Raw genomic sequence first — 20,675 nt, 5'->3', positions numbered from 1 at the left:
CCGATGTGGGTGGATCACCTGAGGTCGGGAGTTTGAGACCAGCGTGACCAACATTCTGAAACCTCTCTCTACTAAAGCTACAAAATTGGCCGGGTGTGATGGTACATGCCTGTAATCCCAGCTACTCAGGAGGCTAAGGAAGGAGAATCACTTGAACCAGAAGGCAGAGGTTGTGGTGAGCCACGACCACGCCATTGCCTCCAGTCTGGGCAACAAGTGTGAAACTCTGTCTCAAAAAACAACAACAAAATAAAACGATAGCAAATATATGAAATCAAACTAAGTATAAATCGATGGATGAATGGATAGAGAAAATGTACTATATATACAAAATGGAATACTATTCAGCCATAAAAAGAGTGAACTCATGGCCAGGCTTGGTGGCTCATCCCTGTAATCCCAGCACTTGGCCTCCCATGGGAGGCCAAGGCAGGTGGATTACTTGGGAGCAGGAGTTCGAGACCAGCCTGGACAATATGGTGAAATCCTGTCTCTACTAAAAATATAAAATTGTCTGGGTGTGGTAGCACCCACCTGTAATCCCAGTTACTTGGGAGGTTAAAATACAAGAATTGCTTGAATCCAGGAGGCAAAGACTGCAGTGAGGTGAGACTGTACCACTGCACTCCAACCTGTTGACAGAGTAAGACTCCATCAAAAAGGAAAAAAAAAAAGAATGAAATCATGTCATTTGCAGCAACATGTATGGAACTGGTCAGTATGTTGCAGAAAATAGGCCAAGCACAGAAAGACACATACTGCATGTTCTCACCCGTATGTGGGAACTAAAAACCTTGATCTCATGGACATAGAGAATTAAATCACAGATAGATGGTCAATAACTGGGAAGGGTAGGTGGAGGAGGGAGGAGGGGATGAAGAGATGAAGAGAGGTTGGTTATGGGTATAAACACACAGTTAGATAGAAGAAATAAGTTATATTGTTTGATAGCAAGCTAGGGTGATTACACTTAGCAACTAGAAGAGAGGACTTGAAGTGATACCAACACATAAGAATAATAAACATTCAAGGTGATAGATACCCCAATTACCCTGACTTGATCATGATACATTCTATATACCTAACAAACACTCATGTCTAACCAATAAATATATAAAATATTATATATCAATAAAAGAGAAAATAGTTGTACTATATTTACTTTGTCAGGACCATTATACACTACACTCTCTCCCTCTTTTTTTTTTTTTTTTTTTTTTGAGACAGGGTCTTGCTCTGCCACCCAGGCTGGAGTGCTGTGGCATGATCACGGCTCACTGTAACCTTGATGTCCCTGGTTTAAGCAAGGAATCCTCCCATCTCAGCCTCCCGAGTAGCTGGGAAGGTGTGCACCACTACACCCAGCTACTTTTTTAAATTTTTCGTAGAAACAGGGTCTCCTTGTGTTACCCAGGCTGGTCTCGAACTCCTCCTGGGCTTAAGCGATCCTCCTCCCTCAGTCTCCCAAAATGCTGGCAGTATAGGTGTGAGCTGCTGTACCTGGCTTACTCACTCCCTCTTAACCAGTGATGTGCTGGAGCCAGTTCATACCAGCTCAGGAAAGCCATTGCTAAATTTTCAGGAACTTTGCAAGCTAGTTGTTAAGCACATCTGTTATGTAAATTAAATTATGTACTATATAACTATATATGGTGTAAAAATATTACTATATAATGGTGTGATGAGCACATCTCTTCTCAACTCAACATTCAGTGACATCAAATTGCTATCCTGAAATCAGCTATGGTGGAAATATTTATACCATAGAAATCAGCCAATGCTACAAATCAGGACTTGATTTATTGTTTTTCATGATTATCTTGACTTAAGAAAGTGATAAAGAATATATTAATAATACAAATTAAACTTAAAAGTCTATTGTGTATATAGGCATTACATTTTAGATAGCATCCAAAAAAAGGAGTAAATATTTAAAAAGTATTATCCAATACATCAAAGAAGTCCCTTATATCTTTGACAAATTTGTGAACTTCTGATATACATCTTCATTGTTTCACATTTGTCTTACTAACACAAACAAAAATATCAACCAACATTCATGTTAGAGGGAATCATTCATCAATGACATGAGCAACTTCTTTGTTGAATCAGATGATAGTCATGCATTTATTCATAGTCTGATATTTGTGATACTATTATTGCAGAGATAATTTTTAAAACTGTTAGTGGATTTTGCAAAAAAATAGCATCTCACACTAAAGTTATAGGTACAGGCTGAAAAGCAAGGTATTTCTTTTTTTTGTATTAATTACAATTTATTAAGCAAAACTGTAAAATGAAAGAGAAAATAATTTTTTAAAGCTCCCTTGTAAAGCAAAAACGGGAAATCCTAAGTCTAGTTACTAAATCATTTGGTCTTTTTTCTTTCGTTCTTTCTTTTTTATTTATACTTTAAGTTCTAGGGTACATGTGCACAACCTGCAGGTTTGTTACATATGTATACTTGTGCCATGTTGGTGTGCTGCACCCATCAACTTGTCAGCACCCATCAACTCGTCATTTACGTCAAGTATAACTCCCAATGCCATCCCTCCACCCTACCCCCTACCCATAATAGGCCCCGCTGTGTGATGTTCCCCTTCCAGAGTCCAAGTGATCTCATTGTTCAATTCCCACCTGTGAGTGAGAACATGCGGTGTTTGGTTTTCCGTTCTGGGGATAGTTTGCTGAGAATGATGGTTTCCAGCTGCATCCATGTCCCTACAAAGGACACGAACTCATCCTTTTTTGTGGCTGCATAGTATTCCATGGTGTATATGTACCATGTTTTCTTAATCCAGCCTGTCACTGATGGACATTTGGGTTGATTCCAAGTCTTTGCCATTGTGAATAGTGCCGCAGTAAACATACGTGTGCATGTGTCTTTATAGCAGCATGATTTATAATCCTTTGGGTATATACCAAAAGGATGGTAATGGGATGGCTGGGTCATATGGTATTTCTAGTTCTAGATCCTTGAGGAATCGCCATACTGTTTTCCAAAATGGTTGAACCAGTTTACAATCCCACCAACAGTGTAAAAGTGTTCCTATTTCTCCACATCCTCTCCAGCACCTGTTGTTTCCTGACTTTTTAATGATTGCCATTCTAACTGGTGTGAGATGGTATCTCATTGTGGTTTTGATTTGCATTTCTCTAATGACCAGTGATGATGAGCATTTTTTCATGTGCCTGTTGGCTGTATGCATGTCTTCTTTTGAGAAATGTCTGTTCATATCCTTTGCTCACTTTTTGATGGGGTTGTTTTTTTCTTGTAAATTTGTTTGAGTTTTTGTAGGTTCTGGATATTAGCCCTTTGTCAGATGAGTAGATTGCAAAAATTTTCTCCCATTCTGTAGGTTGCCTATTCACTCTGATGGTAGTTCCTTTTGCTGTGCAGAAGCTCTTTAGTTTAATTAGATCCCATTTGTCAATTATGGCTTTTGTTGCCATTGCTTTTGGTGTTTTAGACATGAAGTCCTTGCCCATGCCTATGTCCTGAATGGTATTACCTAGGTTTTCTTCTAGGGATTTTATGGTTTTAGGTGTAACATCTAAGTCTCTAATCCATCTTGAATTAATTTTCGTATAAGGAGTAAGGAAAGGATCCAGTTTCAGCTTTCTACCTATGGCTAGCGAATTTTCCCAGCACCATTTATTAAATAGGGAATCCTTTCCCCATTTCTTGTTTCTCTCAGGTTTGTCAAAGATCAGATGGCTGTAGATGTGTGGTATTATTTCTGAGGACTCTGTTCTGTTCCATTGGTCTATATCTCTGTTTTGGTACCAGTAGCATGCTGTTTTGGTTACTGTAGCCTTGTAGTACAGTTTGAAGTCAGGTAGTGTGATGCCTCCAGCTTTGTTCTTTTGACTTAGGATGGTCTTGGCAATGTGGGGTCTTTTTTGCTTCCATATGAACTTTAAAGCAGTTTTTTCCAATTCTGTGAAGAAACTCATTGGTAGCTTAATGGGGATGGCATTGAATCTATAGATTACCTTGGGCAGTATGGCCATTTTCATGATATTGATTCTTCCTATCCATGAGCATGGTATGTTCTTCCATTTGTTTATGTCCTCTTTTATTTCACTAAGCAGTGGTTTGTAGTTCTCCTTGAAGAGGTCCTTTACATCCCATGTAAGTTGGATTCCTAGGTATTTTATTCTCTTTGAAGCTATTGTGAATGGAAGTTCACTTATGATTTGGCTCTCTGTTTGTTTGTTACTGGTGTATAAGAATGCTTGTGGTTTTTGCACACTGTTTTTGTATCCTGAGACTTTGCTGAAGTTGCTTATCAGCTTAAGGAGATTTTGGGCTGAGACAATGGGGTTTTCTAAATATACAATCATGTCATCTGCAAACAGGGACAATTTGACTTCTTCTTTTCCTAACTGAATACTCTTGATTTCTTTCTCTTGCCTGATTGCCCTAGCCAGAACTTCCAACACTATGTTGAATAGGAGTGGTGAGAGAGGGCATCCCTGTCTTGTGCCAGTTTTCAAGTGGAATGCTTCCAGTTTTTGCCCATTCAGTATGATATTGGCTGTGGGTTTGTCATAAATAGCTCTTATGATTTTGAGATACGTTCCATCAATACCGAATTTATTGAGAGTTTTTAGCATGAAGGGCTGTTGAATTTTGTCAAAGGCCTTTTCTGCATCTATTGAGATAATCATGTGGTTTTTGTCTTTGGTTCTGTTTATATGCTGGATTACGTTTATTGATTTGCATATGTTGAACCAGCCTTGCATCCCAGGGATGAAGCCCACTTGATCATGGTGGATAAGCTTTTTGATGTGCTGCTGGATTCGGTTTGCCAGTATTTTATTGAGGATTTTTGCATCGATGTTCATCAGGGATATTGGTCTAAAATTCTCTTTTTTTTGTTGTGTCTCTGCCAGGCTTTGGTATCAGGATGATGTTGGCCTCATAAAATGAGTTAGGGAGGAGTCCCTCTTTTTCTATTGATTGGAATAGTTTCAGAAGGAATGGTACCAGCTCCTCCTTGTACCTCCGGTAGAATTCAGCTGTGAATCCATCTGGTCCTGGACTTTTTTTGGTTCTTAGGCTATTAATTGTTGCCTCAATTTCAGAGCCGAAAAGCAAGGTATTTCAACTTAAAATGTATGTCATTTCTAAAAAACAAAACAAAACAAAACAAAAAAACAAAACAAAAAAAATCACAGTGCTGCTATTACCTTTCAGTTAGCCTTAGTTATACAGTTAATGTATTTAATGCTTACCAGTCCTTATTCTGATGTCTCTAGTCATTCTGCTTGTCTGAAGCTCATTCTCTTGTAGATTCTTTAGGTAGTATTCATTGGAATAACGGTCCCTCAGTTTTTGTTTGCTGACAACGATGTGTGGCCTTATCTCTGAAAGTCAGTTTTACTGAATATAAAATCTTTAGCTCACATTTTATTTCTTGCATATCTTAAATAGGTTACTCCATTCTTATCTAGTATAAAGCATTCTGTTGAAACATTCAGTAATCTGTTTCTTTTCCTTATAAGTCACATGCTCTTTTTTTCTAGATGTTTGCCCAGTTTTTACTTTTTCCTTAAAGTTTAGTAATTTTACTAGAATATGTCTTGCTATTAATTCTTCTGATTGGATATTCTTAGTTACACTTTCAATACATAATTTGGAATCTTTTTTTATTTCAGCAAAGTTTTCTATATTCCAGTTGTTATTATTTGTTCTGTTCCTTTACTTTGGTTTTCTTCTTCAGGGACCCTATAATCCATGTAGTCAATATATTATTTGCCTGTCTTTAATATTTGCCACTTCCTCTTGAATCCCTTTAGTGTCCTTTCACATTTTTTTCTATGTTTAATTTTCCCGTTCTGCACTTTCTATTTCTTTTATGGCAGTATTTATTGAGTTTGTTCACTTTTATGTTCCTTCTAGTTTAGTCTTCACTTTTGAAATTATTTTTACTTTTGTTTCTTATTCTTTGTTGAATTCTGCCACCTCATTTCTGAGTTTTTCTAATTGTGATATATTTGTTCTGTCATGTCTAACATTTTCTTCACATCTTAGTTGTTTTGAAATAGTAGGTCATAGTTTTTATCTTTCTGGCATGGAAATATTATTCTCTGTAACTTTTTCTTATTTTATTATTTATTGATTTATTATTTATTTATTTTGAGATGGAATCTCGCTCTTTCACCAGGCTGGAGTAGCACCATCTCAGCTCACTGAAACCTCCACCTCCCGGGTTCAAGTGATTCTCCTGCCTCAGCCTCCTGAGTAGCTGTGACTACAGGCGTGCACCACCACGCCCAGCTAATTTTTGTATTTTTAATAGAGACGGGGTTTCACCCCTTTGGCCAGGATGGTCTCGATCTCTTGACCTCATGATCCGCCTGCCTTGGGCTCCCACAGTACTGGGATTACAGGCGTGAGCCACCGCTCCCGGCCTCTTTTTCTCATAATAACTTTGTATGAGATTTGACCTTAACATTTTTTAACTGCTTAGTTCATGTGAAAATAGTTTTTCTGGACACCTAGAATAAGCAAGGTACAGGAAACCTCTATCATCATAGAGTTCCCTGTTTGCGTGGTTGGTGCCCAATAAGATGGTAACTTGCTTTCTAAGCTTTCTTGGCTCTGTTTCCATACTCCACTTCAACCTGAACCATGTCTTTCCTTTCAATTCTATTGTTTCTGTCCTGCTCAATTTTGATGCCACTCCCATGAGTTTCTCAGTGTGGACCTCTTACCCAGAAGGGTCCACTGTCAGGTCAGTTTTGAGAACTCCTCAGGGATAGACTTCTCTAGTTTTCTCAGTTCTTACCGCAGAACCCTTGCACTCGCTTGGTGCTGAAGAAAGCAAAATCCCTCCCTCTACGTTTCAGCTGCTCTTCTCCAACCTTGCTTTCCGGTGAATGCTTGGTGGCTACTTTAGGGTTCTGCTCTTTTTCTTTTTCTTTTTTTTTTTAATTATACTTTAAGTTATAGGGTACATGTGCATAACGTGCAGGTTTGTTACATATGTATACTTGTGCCATGTTGGTGTACTGCACCCATCAACTCATCAGCACCCATCAACTCGTCATTTACATCAGGTATAACTCTCAGTGCAATCCCTGCCCCCTCCCCCCTCCCCGTGATAGGCCTCGGTGTGTGATGTTCCCCTTCCCGAGTCCAAGTGATCTCATTGTTCAGTTCCCACCTATGAGTGAGAACATGCGGTGTTTGGTTTTCTGTTCTTGCGATAGTTTGCTGAGAATGATGGTTTCCAGCTGCATCCATGTCCCTACAAAGGACACAAACACCTCCTTTTTTATGGCTGCATAGTATTCCATGGTGTATATGTGCCACATTTTCTTAATCCAGTCTGTCACTGATGGACATTTGGGTTGATTCCAAGTCTTTGCCATTGTGAATAGTGCCGCAGTAAACATACGTGTGCATGTGTCTTTATAGCAGCATGATTTATAATCCTTTGGGTATATACCAAAAGGATGGTAATGGGATGGCTGGGTCATATGGTATTTCTAGTTCTAGATCCTGAGGAATCGCCATATTGTTTTCCAAAATGGTTGAACCAGTTTACAATCCCACCAACAGTGTAAAAGTGTTCCTATTTCTCCACATCCTCTCCAGCACCTGTTGTTTCCTGACTTTTTAATGATTGCCATTCTAACTGGTGTGAGATGGTATCTCATTGTGGTTTTGATTTGCATTTCTCTGATGACCAGTGATGATGAGCATTTTTTCATGTGCCTGTTGGCTGTATGCATGTCTTCTTTTGAGAAATGTCTGTTCATATCTTTTGCCCACTTTTTGATGGGGTTGTTTGTTTTTTTCTTGTAAATTTGTTTGAGTTTTTGTGGGTTCTGGATATTAGCCCTTTGTCAGATGAGTAGATTGCAAAAATTTTCTCCCATTCTGTAGGTTGCCTGTTCACTCTGATGGTAGTTCCTTTTGCTGTGCAGAAGCTCTTTAGTTTAATTAGATCCCATTTGTCAATTATGGCTTTTGTTGCCGTTGCTTTTGGTGTTTTAGACATGAAGTCCTTGCCCATGCCTATGTCCTGAATGGTATTACCTAGGTTTTCTTCTAGGGTTTTTATGGTATTAGGTCTAACATTTAAGTCTCTAATCCATCTTGAATTAATTTTCGTATAAGGAGTAAGGAAAGGATCCAGTTTCAGCTTTCTACCTATGGCTAGCGAATTTTCCCAGCACCATTTATTAAATAGGGAATCCTTTCCCAATTTCTTGTTTATCTCAGGTTTATCAAAGATCAGATGGCTGTAGATGTGTGGTATTATTTCTGAGGACTCTGTTCTGTTCCATTGGTCTATATCTCTGTTTTGGTACCACTACCATGCTGTTTTGGTTACTGTAGCCTTGTAGTATAGTTTGAAGTCAGGTAGCGTGATGCCTCCAGCTTTGTTCTTTTGACTTAGGATTGTCTTGGAGATGCGGGCTCTTTTTTGGTTCCATATGAACTTTAAAGCAGTTTTTTCCAATTCTGTGAAGAAACTCATTGGTAGCTTGATGGGGATGGCATTGAATCTATAGATTACCTTGGGCAGTATGGCCATTTTCATGATATTGATTCTTCCTATCCATGAGCATGGTATGTTCTTCCATTTGTTTATGTCCTCTTTTATTTCACTAAGCAGTGGTTTGTAGTTCTCCTTGAAGAGGTCCTTTACATACCTTGTAAGTTGGATTCCTAGGTATTTTATTCTCTTTGAAGCTATTGTGAATGGAAGTTCATTCATGATTTGGCTCTCTGTTTGTCTGTTACTGGTGTATAAGAATGCTTGTGATTTTTGCACATTAATTTTGTACCCTGAGACTTTGCTGAAGTTGCTTATCAGCTTAAGGAGATTTTGGGCTGAGACAATGGGGTTTTCTAAATATACAATCATGTCATCTGCAAACAGGGACAATTTGACTTCTTCTTTTCCTAACTGAATACCCTTGATTTCTTTCTCTTGCCTGATTGCCCTAGCCAGAACTTCCAACACTATGTTGAATAGGAATGGTGAGAGAGGGCATCCCTGTCTTGTGCCAGTTTTCAAACGGAATTTTTACAGTTTTTGCCCATTCAGTATGATACTGGCTGTGAGTTTGTCATAAATAGCTCTTATGATTTTGAGATACGTTCCATCAATACCGAATTTATTGAGAGTTTTTAGCTTGAAGAGCTGTTGAATTTTGTCAAAGGCCTTTTCTGCATCTATTGAGATAATCATGTGGTTTTTGTCTTTGGTTCTGTTTATATGCTGGATTACGTTTATTGATTTGCATATGTTGAACCAGCCTTGCATCCCAGGGATGAAGCCCACTTGATCATGGTGGATAAGCTTTTTGATGTGCTGCTGGATTCGGTTTGCCAGTATTTTATTGAGGATTTTTGCATCGATGTTCATCAGGGATATTGGTCTAAAATTCTCTTTTTTTGTTGTGTCTCTGCCAGGCTTTGGTATCAGGATGATGCTGGCCTCATAAAATGAGTTAGGGAGGATTCCGTCTTTTTCTATTGATTGGAATAGTTTCAGAAGGAATGTTACCAGCTCCTCTTTGTACCTCAGGTAGAATTCAGCTGTGAATCCATCTGGTCCTGGACTTTTTTTCGTTGGTAGGCTATTAATTATTGCCTCAATTTCAGAGCCCGCTATTGGTCTATTCAGGGATTCAGCTTCTTCCTGGTTTAGTCTTGGGAGAGTGTAAGTGTCCAGGAAATTATCCATTTCTTCTAGATTTTCTAGTTTATTTGCGTAGAGGTGTTTATAGTATTCTCTGATGGTAGTTTGTATTTCTGTGGGGTTGGTGGTGATATCCCCTTTATCATTTTTTATTGTGTCTATTTGATTCTTCCCTCTTTTCTTCTTTATTAGTCTTGCTAGCAGTCTATAAATTTTGTTGATCTTTTCAAAAAACCAACTCCTGGATTCATTGATTTTTTGGAGGGTTTTTTGTGTCTCTATCTCCTTCAGTTCTGCTCTGATCTTAGTTATTTCATGCCTTCTGCTAGCTTTTGAATGTGTTTGCTCTTGCTTCTCTAGTTCTTTTAATTGTGATGTTAGAGTGTCAATTTTAGATCTTTCCAGCTTTCTCTTGTGGGCATTTAGTGCTATAAATTTCCCTCTACACACTGCTTTAAATGTGTCCCAGAGATTCTGGTGTGTTTTATCTTTGTTCTCATTGGTTTCAAAGAACATATTTACTTCTGCCTTCATTTCATTGTGTACCCAGTAGTCATTCAGGAGCAGGTTGTTCAGTTTCCATGTAGTTGAGCGGTTTTGATTGAGTTTCTTAGTCCTGAGTTCTAGTTTGATTGCACTGTGGTCTGAGAGACAGTTTGTTACAATTTCTGTTCTTGTACATTTGCTGAGGAGTGCTTTACTTCCAATTATGCGGTCAATTTTGGAATAAGTGTGAAGTGGTGCTGAGAAGAATGTATATTCTGTTGATTTGGGGTGGAGAGGTCTGTAGATGTCTATTAGGTCTGCTTGCTGCAGAGATGAGTTCAATTCCTGGATATCCTTGTTAACTTTCTGTCTCGTTGATCTGTCTAATGTTGACAGTTGGGTGTTGAAGTCTCCCATTATTATTGTATGGGAGTCTATGTCTCTTTGTAAGTCTCTAAGGACTTGCTTTATGAATCTGGGTGCTCCTGTATTGGGTGCATATATATTTAGGATAGTTAGCTCTTCCTGTTGAATTGATCCCTTTACCATTATGTAATGGCCTTCTTTGTCTCTTTTGATCTTTGATGGTTTAAAGTCTGTTTTATCAGAGACTAGTATTGCAACCCCTGCTTTTTTTTTTTTCTGTTCTCCATTTGCTTGGTAGATCTTCCTCCATCCCTTTATTTTGAGCGTATGTATGTCTCTGCATGTGAGATGGGTCTCCTGAATACAGCAGACTGATGGGTCTTGACTCTTTATCCAGTTTGCCAGTCTGTGTCTTTTAATTGGAGCATTTAGTCCATTTACATTTAAGGTTAATATTGTTATGTGTGAACTTGATCCTGCCATTATGATATTAAGTGGTTATTTTGCTCATTAGTTGATGCAGTTTCTTCCTAGCCTCAATGGTCTTTACATTTTGGCATGCTTTTGCAATGGTTTGTTGTTTTTGCAATGGCTGGTTGTTCCTTTCCATGTTTAGTGCTTCCTTCAGGGTCTCTTGTAAGGCGGGCCTGGTGGTGACAAAAATCTCTAAGCATTTGCTTGTCTGTAAAGGATTTTATTTCTCCTTCATTTATGAAACTTAGTTTGGCTGGATATGAAATTCTGGGTTTAAAATTCTTTTCTTTAAGAATGTTGAATATTGGCCCCCACTCTCTTCTGGCTTGTAGAGTTTCTGCCGAGAGATCTGCTGTTAGTCTGATGGGCTTCCCTTTGTGGGTAACCCGACCTTTCTCTCTGGCTGCCCTTAAGATTTTTTCCTTCATTTCAACTTTGGTGAATCTGGCAATTATGTGTCTTGGAGTTGCTCTTCTTGAGGAGTATCTTTGTGGCGTTCTCTGTATTTCCTGAATTTGAATGTTGGCCTGCCCTACTAGGTTGGGGAAGTTCTCCTGGATGTTATCCTGAAGAGTGTTTTCCAACTTGGTTCCATTTTCCCCCTCACTTTCAGGCACCCCAATCAGACGTAGATTTGGTCTTTTTACATAATCCCACACTTCTTGCAGGCTTTGTTCATTTCTTTTTCTTCTTTTTTCTTTAGATTTCTCTTCTTGCTTCATTTCATTCATTTGATCCTCAATTGCTGATACTCTTTCTTCCAGTTGATCGAGTTGGTTACTGAAGCTTGTGCATTTGTCACGTATTTCTCATGTCATGGTTTTCATCTCTGTCTGTTCGTTTATGGCCTTCTCTGCATTAATTATTCTGGTTATCAATTCTTCCACTCTTTTTTCAAGATTTTTAGTTTCTTTGCGCTGGGTACGTAATTCCTCCTTTAGCTTGGAGAAGTTTGATGGACTGAAGCCTTCTCTCATCTCATCAAAGTCATTCTCCGTCCAGCTTTGATCCGTTGCTGGCGATGAGCTGCGTTCCTTTGGAGGGGGAGATGCGCTCTTATTTTTTGAATTTCCAGCTTTTCTGCCCTGCTTTTTCCCCATCTTTGTGGTTTTATCTGCCTCTGGTCTTTGATGATGGTGACGTACTGATGGGGTTTTGGTGTGGGTGTCCTTCCTGTTTGTTACTTTTCCTTCTAACAGTCAGGACCCTCAGCTGTAGGTCTGTTGGAGATTGCTTGAGGTCCACTCCAGACCCTGTTTGCCTGGGTGTCAGCAGCAGAGGCTGCAGAAGATAGAATACTGCTGAACAGCGAGTGTACCTGTCTGATTCTTGCTTTGGAAGCTTCCTCTCAGGGGTGTACTCCACCGTGTGAGGTGTGGGGTGTTGGTCTGCCCCTAGTGGAGGATGTCTCCCAGTTAGGCTACTCAGGGGTCAGGGACCCACTTGAGCAGACAGTCTGTCCCTTCTCAGATCTCAACCTCCATTTTGGGAGATCCAGCACTCTCTTCAAAGCTGTCAGACAGAGTCGCTTGTCTGCAGAGGTTTCTGCTGCTTTTTTGTTGTTGTTGTTGTTGTTTAGCTGTGCCCTGTCCCCAGAGGTGGAGTCTACAGAGACTGTCAGGCCTCCTTGAGCTGCTGTGAGCTCCACCCAGTTCGATCTTCCCAGGGCTTTGTTTACCTACTTAAGCCTCAGCAATGGCGGACGCCCCTCCCCCAGCCTCGCTGCTGCCTTGCGGTTAGATCGCAGACTGCTGTGCTAGCAATGAGGAAGGCTCCATGGGCCACCCTCCCGGCCAGGTGTGGGATATAATCTCCTGGTGTGCCCATTTGCTTAAAGCACAGTATTGGGGTGGGAGTTACCCGATTTTCCAGGTGTTGTGTGTCTCAGTTCCCCTGGCTAGGAAAAGGGATTCCCTTCCCCCTTGCGCTTCCCAGGTGAGGCGATGCCTCACCCTGCTTCAGCTCTCGCTGGTCGGGCTGCAGCAGCTGACCAGCACCGATTGTCCGGCACTCCCCAGTGAGATGAACCCAGTACCTCAGTTGATAATGCAGAAATCACCTGTCTTCTGTGTCACTCGCGCTGGGAGCTGGAGACTGGAGCTGTTCCTATTCGGCCATCTTGCTCCGCCCTGGTTCTGCTCTTTTTCTGTTCTTCCTTCTTTTTTCTCCTGCACAGTGGCTACTGGTGTTTGGGCCCCACCCATTTGTAGTTTGGAGTTTGTGGGGGAAATTTTCTATTTAGTTGTGTTGTAAATGGAGTCCATGAGTTTTTAGTTCTGTCTCTCAGTTTATCTGACAGTTTTTATGTAGACAATAAGAGACTAAAAAACTACCTTACGTGGAGAAATACAGAGATTGAAACTATGCTGCTGCCATCATCATCTCCCCAGAATTCTCCATCTAAAGTTAATTTTGTATAAAGGTAGAGGCCCAATTTCCATGTTTTCCCACCTGGATAACTACTTTCCCAAAACCCTATAATAACTATTTTTCCAAAAGTCTACTCTGTCATTGTTTTGCAATCCCGCCTCTGTTGTACATCAAGATCTTTAACTTTACTCATAATGTAATAGATTTAAAGGAAACTTTTATCCAATTCAAATTTACTCATATTTTTAAGAGACTCTTGTTTTAGATGTGAATATATGGTGTATGTGTGTGTACATACACATGTATGTATTCAAACACATGTCCCAGTCAAAAAGTTTTTGAAAAATATTGCCCTATATAATCCAGAAGACTACCTTGGTGCCAATTGGCTCTCTTCAGCTTCATTTTTTTCCTTTGGTGTTGATCTTCTTATTAACTAAATTAGACCATTTAAAACCCAGGTGTTTATTCCTGGGTTCCTTTCAGATCTCTCAGGCAGAACTGCTAACAGTGGCCTTGGAGTTGAATGGGGCTGGGAGAAGAAATCCAGGGAGTTTGCAGCCTCTCTAATTTCAACACACAGGACCATCTCTCACACCTGTTCATGGTGACAGCTGGGAACTGCGGCTGGGTTTTTTGTTTATGTTTGTTTGTCTTTAGATGGCCTTATTCCTTCCCAGAGAGCACAGGAATTTGTAAATTGAGACAGGAAATCATGGGGGAATTGATAAATGTTAGAAATGTCTTTACTCTTAGGGAAACAGTTTGGAGACAAATAATCTAGAATCTTGGGCCACCAATTGGCATGAAATTCTAACATATAAAACCTCAAAGTGCCCTCTGCTGGCAGCCAGTGTTCACCGCCACTAGTCTGTAAATACAAAATCATGCAGACTTCATTGGTACATACTAAGTTTTAAACTGATACACAGGGAGTTATGCTATATTTACTATCATGTTCTCCAACTAACAAAATAGAAATGGCACCCCGTAAGTTAGAATAGCTCTAAGTTACACAGAATCTGTTGTTAAACGACAGCTTTTGCTACATGATTTTAAGTATTACAAACAAAACAAGTCTATACACTAATTGAAAATGAAATGGACTAGTCATTTATAATCATTGAGAATAATTGTTATATTAAAACTAACTGTTTTGGCCGGGTGCAATGGCTCACGCCTGTAATCCCAGCACTTTGGGAGGCTGCAGTGGGTGGATCACTTGAGGCCAGGGATTTGAGACCAGCCTGGCCAACATGGCAAAACCCACTCACTAAAAATACAAAATATTAGCCGGGCATGGTGGCTCGCACCTATAATCCTGGCTACTCGGGAGGCTGAGGTAGGAGAACCACTTAAACCTGTGAGGCGGAGGTTGCAGTGAGCTGAGGTCACGCCACTACACTCCAGCTACCTAGGCTGCAGTGCAGCCACTTTGAAGAAACTTTAATTAAGGAAACTTTAATTCAAGGTATAGATCTCTTTTGAGTTCTTACTTTACCAAACAGTATTTTATATAGCTAAGTAAATTAGGATATTTTTGATATGGATTGAATATATTTAAAAATTGTTGTTAATTTTGTGATATTGTCAGCTTTCTGATACTGTTGTTATGTTAAAATATTCCTAATATAAGTAAGTGGAGAGCTGATGGATGAAACATGCATAGTGAAGTGTTGGTAATTGTTGAATGAGCATGATGGCCACACAGCGTTCACTATTCTATTCCCTCTACTTTTTTGTATGTTTTAAAATGTCTAAAAGATTACAACACATCCATAGATACACATACTCATACTCATACACACAAACACAAACTTACAACTACAGTGCAATGTACTTCAGATTGAAATTTTCTGATAGGAAAAGTACATCAAAGTGCCACCTTCTATATTGTTGTTCAAACACTATAGACACACCAGTGCCATTGGTCATTGAGCTGTTTTACTTAAAAAAAAATAAAAACTAATAGAATAATAAAATAAAAATTAGTAGTAGTAGAGCGTACTACATTTATAAAGTTAACATTTTGTGAGCAAGTATAACACTAAAAGAATTTTTTGCAGGAATTCCCAGGAATATATGGGGATATATTTGTATGAATGAATATGAATAGATATGAGTTCAATTCATTCACCACTGTATAAGTGCAAAACACTTGATATAAAACACTTATCAAAAATGTTCTGCTGGCCAGGTGCAGTGAGTCACACCCATAATTTCAGCACTTTGAGAGGCTGAAGCTGGAGGATCACTTGAGCCCAAGAGTTCAAAACCAGCCTGGCCAACATAGTGCGACCCCATTTCTATTATTTAAAAAAAAAAAGTTCTACCTGGCCAGTGGCTCACCCCTGTAATCCCAGCAAGCATGTTGGGCAGGAGAGATGGAGGCAGGAGCATCGCCTGAGCCCAGGAGTTTGAGACCAGCCTACGCAACATGGCCAGACTCCATCTCTACTAATTTTTTTTTTTAATTAGCCATGTGTGGTGGCACCCATCTGTAGTCCCAGCTACTCAGGAGGCAAAGGCAGGAGACTTGCTTAAGCCCAGGATTTAGAGGCTGCAACCGAGCTATGATCATGCCACTGCACTCCAGCCTAGGTGACAGAGTGAGATCCTGTTCCTTTAAAAAAAAAAAAAAAAAAAAACAGTTCGAATTGTTCTGAAAAAATAAAAAAAAGTTTACGTTATTAACTAAGTTTAACAAACTAAATCTTTTCAATCACTATCAGCTTCAACATCAACAAAGGGAGAAAACTATCACCAAGACTATTCAGCAACACATATACAATAATCCAGATTCACCTAGTTCACTCCGTACAACGAAGACAGCCCCTTCACAATTCTAGCAACTTTTATTTCACTCTCATCTCTCACCATTTCCTTCCTGCACTCCAGGCAATTTGCTGCTCCCCAAACTCATCCCAACTCCCACATACCTCTAAGCCTTTATACCAGCTTTATACTGAGCTCCTCCCCACCTGGTGAGCACTTACTCATCAGTCGTTCAAAACCTGACGCAGAAGTCTCCTCCAGTGTAGAAGCCTGGCTGTAGGATCCAGTTTGGGGTAGGTAACTAGTGGGAGGCTGCTGCCCATAACTGCTTTGTTGACCATAGTTACTCTGCTGTCCATAGCTGCTCGGTTGCCCAGAGGTATTCTGCTGAGAGTAACTGCTCTGATCATAACTAGTCGGCTGTGTAGAGGAATAGCTGGTAGGAGGGTAGGATGGAGGTGCAGTGACTGGCTGCATGGGGTAGCTCCCAGGTACATGGGAATAACTGTAGTTACTCTGTCCATATCCTAGGCCGGGCTGGTTGTAAACCCCTGTGCTAGATTGAGGTTGACTAGTCTCAATGGGCTTGTTACCATCCTACAGTCTTGTAGGTACAGTGCCTGCTGGCTGCTGCCCATAGGCTGGGTAAGCAGGCTGAGTGCCATATGCAGACTGAGCGGTGTGGAGGCTTGGGTGGTGGTGACTGTAGCAGTGGTGGTATCATAAGCACCAGTGCCACACCCCTGGGCAGACTGGCTGTGTGCCCGGGGGGCAGTTGGAGTAGTATAACCAGTGGGAGGCTGCCCATAAGAAGTTGCATAGCCCATAGGTTGCAGTGGTCCAAGCCTGGGTATAGCTGACATCAGTGGGCTGTCCATAGGTTCCTAGCTTTGTTGCCCATATGCCTGGGTGGTCTGTGCAGTGTAAGCACTGTAGCCCTGCTGCACTGCAGCTTGGCTATAGGTACTGTAATCCTTTGATGCCATTTTCTCTCCTTCCTCCTCGTTCTCTCAACGTCCGTTTCCTTCTTGCTCCCATTTAACTTTTATCTAAAAGATTATAGAAATCCTATGCTTCCCAATTTTCAAAGCTCTAATAATCTCATGCCTATATATTGAGGTCACTAAAACATTACTATAACTTTGGACATAATTCAGTGGACCAATGATAATGTTTACTCTCTAAGAAAAGAAACTATGAAACACTCTAGTTCTAGATCTTTATACAAAAGATCAACAAAGTAACTCATTTTCCAGTATGAATTAATATTTGTTAATTTGCTATTTGTAAATTATCTATATTAAATTATTAGTTAAGGCATCCCTGATTAATAATATTATAGAGATTAAATTGATTATAGTAGATAATTAGGTAAAAACACAACCACACAAAATTCTGTTTTAAGAATTTTGAGGATAAAATTGGGAGAAATGTGGGACAAAAATCTACAACATGGTTATTGATTTCATAGATAAATATAAACTATGTAGTTAGTCCTCCATATCTGTGGGTTTCACGTCAACCAACCACTGATGGAAAATATTCAGAAAAAAATGAATAGTTTCATCTGTACTGAACATGTACGGTCCTTTTTTTCTTGTCATTATTTCCTAAACAATACAGTATAACAAGTATTTACACAACATCATATTGAGAATTACAAGTAATCTAGAGATGAATTAAAGGATGATGTGCATAGGTTATATGCAAATAACCATGTTATATAAGGAACTTGAGCATCTGTGGATTTTGGTATTTGCAGGGATCCTGGAACCAATCCCCTGAGGATACTGATGGATGATTATATTTACTGCCACATCCCTTCAGAGCACTTTGATCTGTATTACAAGTTCTCATGTTTCCTTTTGCTTAATTACATACTTTGTTTCTACAGTAACTCAAAAGCATATAATCAGTTGCAATGTCCCTAAGGCTTTTACATGGTGAATTCTTTTCAGCTAATAAAGAGTAATAACAATGTAATCCTTGTGTAGAACTTTATCTTCTTCCTAAACATCTCTTAATTAGTATGCAATAGGATTAAATACAACTAAGTCTCACTATACCATTTTGAATAATTAGGAGGAAAAATACAAATTCTAACCTAGGCACCTAAGTCTTGTAGGAATTTACTGCCACCTTCAGGTTTTAATGAAAATGCACTGGGACTGTAGCTTTTAGATTTCCAGGTGATAGTCCCTGGTGAATATAGTAGAAATATTAATATTATTTTCTGGATTTAGAAGTAAAGTACTACCTAATTTAGATTGCAGTACAAATGCATTTCAGGAAATGCCTTTCACCTTGTCTTTTTGTCTTTTGTGATTCTTTCAATAATGTGTAATTGAAAATTAAAGCCTGTTCTTTATCAGCCATTATAATTATATACTGGAAGTTCCCAGATCTGTGTCCAGAATGTACTTTGTATCATAGTCTAAACCTACGAGGGGTGGGGCGGGGGGGGGGCTGGAGGGAAAACCTCTTACAGCAAACTGTTTTAAATGTTCCATGTGTCAAGTGTCAATGCCTTCCAGCCAAAGGCTGCCAGGAACACACCTGTAGTTGCACAAGTTGGGTTTCTTGCTCACTTCAGGGAGGGAGAAACCACACCAGAGGGAACTGTGGATGTCTGAGTAAGAAGGTGTTAAAAGGGACTTACAGGATTTGGGTTTTCATTGGGAGATTTTTGGTAGGGTTCGAGGAAGTGGGCTTTGCTCTGTCATAAAATGCTATCAGGAAATGGGGGCAATCCCATAATTTAGTATCTTAATAAGTTTTATTTATAAAGCAGGCAGAATGAAGTGAGGCTAATGCTATAATTGGTAAAGAAGCAGAAGTCATTCACATTAGCCAGAATAGGGGAATGTATCACGTTTTTTGTGGTTTGCAGACTGACTTTATTTTTGTCTATATTTAGACAAGATGTTGTTGGGGTGGGCGTTGACCCCACTTCCTCACGGTCATACAGTGACCTTGATGTTGGTGTTCCGTGAGATTGTTTATGTTCAACAGAACACCAAGGCCTATCAGGGAGTCAGGCAGTTCCTACTTGTCAGAGACTGCTTTTCTCTTTCTCATGCGTATATTTGTAATTCCATGAATACCTTTTTTTAATTCCTTGAATTTGTGGTGAAATAAAAATAAAAATAAAAGTTTTTTTATTTGTAAAAAATAAAAGTTTGTTATGATTTTTAAAGTGGATATCAACAGAATATGAAGCTCTACATATGCATCATATGTTGCAAGGGTGTGAAATCCAGCTCAATATCATTTGGAAAAAGGGGAACTTATTAGAAGACCCATGTAACACGAGGAAGACTGGAGTGTAGATGGACTATGAGTCAGCTCATAGCACGAGGTTAAATGCCAGGAAACTCCCCATTCACCTCTCATCTCTTCAGCTGTCTCCACAGGGCAGGAAATGTAATTGCCTATAATTTCCAAACTTTATTGTCAAAATTCCAACATAAGATGGAGACTGATACTTTTCCCTGCAGTTATAGTTTAAGAGATCCAAGAGAAAGGTTTTAATTGGGGCAGGCTGAGTTACACGTTCACCTAGTGCACTCAACTAGGACCAAGAATTGTGGAGTATTAGAGAAAGGGTTGTTCTCATTGGAACCACACGGTCAGATCAGGGAAGAAGCATTTCCTGGAAAAAGTTGAATTGAAGTTCTGGGTAAGCAAAAGATTTGAAAAAAAAGATTTAAAGCTGGGAGGAAAAAAAAAATCAGTTCTGGGTTCTAGAAATGTAACATTTGCTATAAAGAGAAAAATGAAAATAAAATAAAAAGAGAGAGACCGAGTTAGGCCATCACAATTATTTCAGTAAAATATACCAGAGGCTTGAACTAGGGCAGCACCAGTGGGGATAGAGAAAAGAGAATGCTTTCAGTTAGAAATGTTTCAGAGTTAGAATCTACAAGACTAGCTAATTCCATAGATGTGAGGAGTCAAAATTCACAAATAGCCCTTACATAGGATTTATCATGTAATATGCCCTGTTCTACACATTTGATATATATTCATTAAGTCCTCACCACAACCTTATGAAGTATTATTTCCATTTTCAGCTGGGGAAATTGAGGCACAAAAAGGTTAAGAAGTTAACGAAGGTTGACCGGGTACAGTGGCTCGTGCCTGTAATTCCAGCACTTTGGGAGGCTGAGGCAGGTGGATCACCTGAAGTCAGGAGTTTGAGACCAACCTGGACAACATGGTGAAACCCCGTTTCTACAAAAAATACAAAAATTAGCCAGGCATGGTGGCACGAGCCTGTAATCCCAGCTACTTGGGAGGCTGAGGCAGGAGAATCACTTGAACCCGGGAGGTGGAGGTTGCAGTGAGCCGAGATCGCGCCATTGCACTCCAGCCTGGGCAACAAGAGCAAGACTCTATCTCAAAAAAAAAAAAAAAAAAAAAGAAGTTACCCAAGGTCATACAGCTGATAAATGGTAGTGTTCACATCCAGCTAATCTGGCTCCAAAATTCATGAGTTTAGCCACCTGCCACAACCTCTCCAAGGTCTGAATTTGG

General features: G+C 39.7%; 1 pseudogene; it reads right to left on the bottom strand.

The window, feature by feature from the left end:
- Positions 1-16,313: 16,313 nt before the first annotated feature.
- LOC102144830 (RNA-binding protein EWS pseudogene) lies at positions 16,314-17,151 on the bottom strand (annotated as a pseudogene).
- Between the last annotated feature and the right edge of the window lie 3,524 nt (positions 17,152-20,675).

This window comes from Macaca fascicularis, chromosome 7, assembly GCF_037993035.2.
Source record: "Macaca fascicularis isolate 582-1 chromosome 7, T2T-MFA8v1.1".
NCBI classification, from domain to species: domain Eukaryota; kingdom Metazoa; phylum Chordata; class Mammalia; order Primates; family Cercopithecidae; genus Macaca; species Macaca fascicularis.
The sequence above is the reverse complement of the archived record's forward strand: the minus strand, read 5'-3'. Positions and strand labels throughout refer to the sequence as shown.